Genomic DNA, 6,277 nt, shown 5'->3' on the forward strand with positions numbered 1-6,277 from the left:
GGCCATAAGATACCAGCAGTCACCAACATTAATTAGACATTTACTGGACACTGGGTGTCATTCTGGAAGCACACTACTCATATTGACATATTTAATCCTAACACCAGTCCCAAGGGAAAAGAACTATTAATATACCATTTAATACATGAAGAGCCAGAGGGGATGAGGAGCCAGTGAGCACTGGGAGCCAGGCCTGTTCTGCTGCTTTATCTACACTAATCATGGGAACTCCTCCCAGTTACCCTCAGATCCCCACCTTCGTGTCAGTGAAAAGGGAGACTGGGACTCCAGGAGCCAGAGTGCCCTGGTCATGGTCACAGAGCTAGCACGTGATGAAATGAAGTTCAGTTTCTACCCATGAAGAGGTAGATGGGGCTCCGGGCACTGAGTACTGTGAGAAATGTAGCTTTGAGTTCAAGGGACCCGACTTCAACTCTGAGCCCGGGGCCACCACCCACTGCAAAGCCAAGGAAGGATGCACCTTCTTCAGGGCCCTTTAACCTAGAGCTGCTCCCACTGTGGGATTTGCGTACCTGTTAATTTTAAAGATGACAGAGCTAGGAGGTCTGTATGCAAGACCCAGTTCTGCTACTTACTAGCTGTTAGCCCTGGATGAGGCATTTCCTCCCACCCATAGAGATGAATTTTCCTAGGGCTGGTGCAAAATTCTGTACCGAGAGTATCTGGAAAAGCCGTGGTGAACGCCTGCGTGCTGAACAGGGGCCAGGGGGGTTAGGATCATCATCATCACACCGCGTTCTAAAGAAAGATTTTCTTTGTAAAGTTTCTTGTGGTCTGTCATGTCATTAAAACCAGAGGAATTAATCCTCTGGCTAATTTCATCAGGAATCTGCAATCCCATTAGGGGCAGTCAGGTGGCAGCAGTGGAGGAGGGGATGTGACGGGCTTGAGTGTGGGGTGTGAGCAGGGCCTGCCTCCTGCTGACAAGGGGGTGGGGCCAAGGGTCTGCAGCAGAAGGACAGAGGGGTCTGAGGCACAGGCTCCCAGGCCACAGGAAGGAGACGACACTAGAACTCTGCCGATTGCCATCAGTTTATGGTCTTGCCCTCTCTGGGCTCAGTCTTGCCCTTTTGAGAATGAGAGAAATGGGCTACAGGCCTCCTAAGGAGCTTCAGTCCAGTAGACCAACCTTCTGAAGTCCCTGCTCTTTGCAGTCACTGGAGGTGGGGGGTGGAGAGGAGTGGGGGACCGCAGGATTCAAGTCTGAGAGACCCCAACCAACTGCAAGACCCCAATCCTCCAAGGTCACCTCCTTTCCCAGCCTTCCACACATTGCCCATGCTATTCCCTCTACCTAGAATGTCCTTCATGAAAGAAAAGTGACCACAACACTTGGAGCAACCAAAAGATCTTTATTGAAGCAGTGCAACAAAGAGAAAAGAAAGAAGGAAAGAAAGAGAGAGAGAGAGAGAGAGAGAGAGAGAGAGAAGAGAAGAGAAGAGGAGAGATGAAGAGGGAGAGAGCAAGAGCAAGAGAGAGACAGAGAGTGCTCGCAAGAAAGACAAAGAGAGCAAGAGAGAGAGAGAGCAAGAGAGAGAGAGAGAGAGAGAGAGCAAGAGAGAGAGAGAGCAAGAGAGAGGGGGGCCTGGCAGGAGGGAGTTTTACAGCCCAAATCTAATGGGGCCTCTGGGTCTGCAAGCTGCCTTGTTGGCCCAAGGGGGGGTTAAGTGTTCAGCCTTGAGCGGGGTTGAATGTTCAGACTTGAGGCAAACAGGTGATAAAGGACCAGACAGAGGGGGGGTTTGAGTGCATGGGCTATCTTGCAGCCAACATCTGTTCAGCCTGCCCTGCAGACAACACAGTTCAGCCTGCTCTGCACCCAACACTTCACTGTTACGAAAGTCACAGGTCAGATGTGCCCTTCCTCGAAGCCTTCCTGACTACCCTGGATCCACACCCCTCTCTTTCCTCCACTTCGGGCCTTTCCACAGTCACCAGCCAGGGATTAGCCCCAGATCCTCGTTAAGTGGTTCTGACATCAGAATAATAATCAATGAGAATAAAACCAGTCTATATGTGTCACCATGTCATTTGAAAACCCCTTGGTGGAGAATCCCCAAAGCTGGAGGGTGTGTTGGTAGTTGGGTGTTTGGAGGCATCCCGGGGAGCAGGGGGTTGTCCTTCAGAGCAGCCAACACTGACGGGCAGCAGTACACCTGAGCTGCGGACATGTATATGAGTGGGCAGGAGATAAGCAGTGCTGTCAAAAGTGAGACCCTCCCCCCAAAAAATAAAAAAGTGAGGCCCAGTCACAAAGCATTAGGGGCAGCTGCCCAGCGAGAAGCTAGGGCTCCCAGGCCTGCCACCCTGAGCGGAGTGCTGTGGGAGAGAGCAGGGCGCCTGGTCAGCTAATGATTAATGACTGACGATTCCCCAGGGCCCATAGAGGGTGGCAACTCTGTCTGGGGAGGAGGGTGCATGAAGGCTTCCCAGAGAGAGGTCATTTAGTGGGAGACTCAGGGAGTCTGCGGCGGATTGGAGGATGCTGGTCAAGGTCTGGTGAGAGGAGAGGGATCCAGGCTGGAGGTAGGAGAGCAGAGCCCTCTGGGACCAGCAAGAGATCAGGGAGCTGGAGTGGCCAGCAGGTCCTGGGACCTCACCCCTGCCACTGTGTGTCACAATGTGTTTGGGTCGAGCTGGTTTGTAGAGAGCTCCAGGTTTATTGGCTGCTTTCCAGAGACATCCCAGAGGCGCCTTAATCTCCATGACATGTCTCCCCAGCACAGAGAGGCTGGGCCCTCCTGGGAAGGCTTTCTGTGGGCAGTTAATCCAGCTGGGTGTGGATTCTTGTTAGCCTTACTCACCCTGGGGCTGATCTGACCCCTGCAGAGGGCTGGTCCTTTCCCAGATTGGTCTTTGAGGATGGAGCAAGTGACTTTGACACATACTGCCTTCCTCCTTCCCCTCCCCGCCCCTCCTGTCCAGATGTATCACTTATGGAAGTCAGGCCCGAGCACCCAAGGAACCACTCAGCTTCTGTGTGCTGAGCACTCACCCTGGGCCAGGCTGAGTATCGAACACTTTCACACACGCACCAGTGCCAGGGAGCCACATGAGTCACAGCCACAAGTGTTCACTGGATCTGTCAAGGGTCAGGGTTACAGAATTCAGGGCACAGGTTCTAGATCCGTGAGATTTATCTCTAAGTAAGAGTTTAGAAAGTTTAAAATTAGGGGAGGGGCAAGCAGAAAAAATCAAAGTGATAGAGTGCCAGGGATCCCAACAGCCTGCAGCAGGGCCCCGGAGATCCAGGCCAACTGATTCGCGTGGCCTGCCCTGTGGCTACAGAAGGCGTGGCGCCTCAGTGAAGCCATTAATTAGCAAGCAGGGAGGTTAGGGACTGCCATTAGGTGGAATCCCGCCAGCCAAGCCCACACGGACCCTTGGGCCGAGCCCGGGATCTCAGAAGGGGAAGGAAGCGGTACAGTCCCATCCCCCACAGCGGACACTCCACCGAGGCAGTCATCGGCCACCATCCGGGAAAGCTGAAGGATACACCGCCACTCTCCTTCAGAGTGCAACATCAAAACAGGTCGGTGTCATTCAGCTCACCCCCCAGACAGCGGGAATTCGCATAAAATCTCTCCTAGGCTTGCCGGGAGAGGGAGTATCAAGCTGAGCCTCCATAAAGACTAGGGGGAAACTAGAGACACCTGACCTCCAACCCCTCCTCCCAGTAGCAGCCAAAACGAAACCTGGTTAGCCAGCGCTGGGGGAGGGGCAAGCAGAAAAAATCAAAGTGATAGAGTGCCAGGGATCCCAACAGCCTGCAGCAGGGCCCCCGAGATCCAGGCCAACTGATTCGGGTGGCCTGCCCTGTGGCTACAGAAGGCGTGGCGCCTCAGTGAAGCCATTAATCAGCAAGCAGGGAGGTTAGGGACTGCCATTAGGTGGAATCCCGCCAGCCAAGCCCACCGCCCACGCCCGGAACAGGCCCAGCGACCTGCCAGCATTGTAGTCACGACACCCCAATTGGAATAGGGACAGAGCAGAGCCGCCTTCCACTCCCGGAACAGGCCCAGAGAGCCGCCAGCGTGGTAGACACGTCACCCCAATTGGAGTAGGGGCACAGCCGCCGCCCGCACCTGCAAGGGAGACTTTTCAAGTATACAAGAGCAACATAAATAAATAGGGGGTAAATTTCAAAACACAACAGTTGCACCAAGCAGAAAGAAACACGAGCAGTATGAAAAGACAAGGAAAGAAAGGACCACAAGCAATGCAGGTCAACTCAACTTTAGAAGAGGTAATAGCTGCAACAGATGGAATATCAGATAAAGAGTTCAGGATATATATGCTTCAGATGATCTGGAGTCTCAAGGAAGACATGAGACAGCAAAATCAGACAATGAAAGATCACATTGACAAACAAATCCAGGAAGTAAAAGATCAATTTCACAGGGAGATAGAGGTAATAAAAAACAAACAAATAGAAATTCTAGAAATGCAGGAAACAATAAACCAACTTAAAAACTCAATTGAGAATACTACCAGCAGAGTAGATCACTTAGAAGAGAGAACATCAGACAATGAAGACAAAGTATTTCAACTGGAAAAGAACATAGACAGCTCAGCAAGTCTGCTAAGAAACCATGAGCAGAACATCCAAGAATTATGGGACAATATCAAAAGACCAAATTTAAGAGTCAGTGGGATACAGGAAGGCACAGAGCTCCATTCCAAAGGAATAAACAGTCTATTCAGTGAAATAATACGAGAAAACTTCCCAGAATTGAAGATTGAGACAGAATCCCAAATCCTAGAAGCCTACAGGACGCCGAATGTGCAAAATCATAAGAGATCCACACCTAGACACATTATAATGAAGATGTCCAACATACAGAATAAGGAGAGAATTTTAAAAGCTGCAAGAGAAAGAAAGCAGATTACATTTAGGGATAAACCAATCAGGATAACAGCTGATCTCTCAACACAGACTCTGAAAGCTAGAAGATCCTGGAATAACATATTTCAAACACTGAAAGACAATGGGCTCCAACCAAGAATCGTGTATCCGGTGAAATTAAGCTTCAGGTTAGAAGATGAAATTAAAACCTTCCACAATAAACAAAAGTTAAAAGAATTCGCAGCTAGAAAACCATCTCTTCAAAAAATCCTTGGCAAAACATTACAGGAAGAGGAAATGGAAGATAACATTGAAAACCAACAATGGGAGGTAGGACAGTAAAGGGGGGAAAGTAGTCAAAGAGGATAACAAATCAGGTTTAGTAACATCAATAAACAAATATGGATAGAAGAACAAACCATATCTCAATAATAACCCTAAATGTTAATGGCTTAAACTCATCAATTAAGAGACACAGGCTAGTAGAATGGATCAAAAAACAAGACCCAACAATATGCTGTCTACAGGAGACGCATTTGATAGGAAAAGATATACATAGACTGAAGGTGAAAGGTTGGGAAAAATCATATCACTCATATGGACCGCGGAAACAAGCAGGAGTGTCCATACTCATATCTAATAAAATAGATTTCAAGCCAAAGCTAATCAAAAGGGATATAGAAGGACACTTCATACTGCTCAAGGGAACCATACACCAACAAGACATAACAATCATAAATATATATGCCCCAAATAATGGTGCAGCTGTGTTCATCAAGCAAACTCTTCTCAAGTTCAAGAGTCTAATAGACCAACATACAATAATCATGGGAGACTTCAACACACCTCTCTCACCACTGGACAGATCTTCCAAACAAAAGTTAAATAAGGAAACTATAGAACTCAATAACACAATTAACAACCTAGACTTAATTGACATATATAGACTATACCACTCAACATCAAGTAGCTACACTTTTTTCTCAGCAGCACATGGAACCTTCTCAAAAATAGACCATATACTATGTCACAGGGCAACTCTTAGACAATACAAAGGGGTAGAGATAATACCATGCATCTTATCTGATCATAATGGAATGAAACTGAAAATCAATGATAAAAGAAGAAAGGAAAAATCAAGCATCACCTGGAGAATGAACAATAGGTTGCTGAGTGATCAATGGGTTTTAGAAGACATCAAGGAGGAAATTAAAAAATTCCTAGAGTTAAATGAAAACACAGACCCAACATATCGGAATCTATGGGACACATTGAAAGCAGTTCGAAGAGGAAAATTCATTGCTTGGAGTTCATTCCTCAAAAAAAGAAAAAACCAAAAAATAAATGATCTCATACTTCATCTCAAAATCCTAGAAAAAGAAGAGCAAAACAACAGCAAAAGAAGTAGAA

This window comes from Urocitellus parryii, chromosome 11 (assembly GCF_045843805.1).
Source record: "Urocitellus parryii isolate mUroPar1 chromosome 11, mUroPar1.hap1, whole genome shotgun sequence".
Taxonomy (NCBI): Eukaryota; Metazoa; Chordata; class Mammalia; order Rodentia; family Sciuridae; genus Urocitellus; species Urocitellus parryii.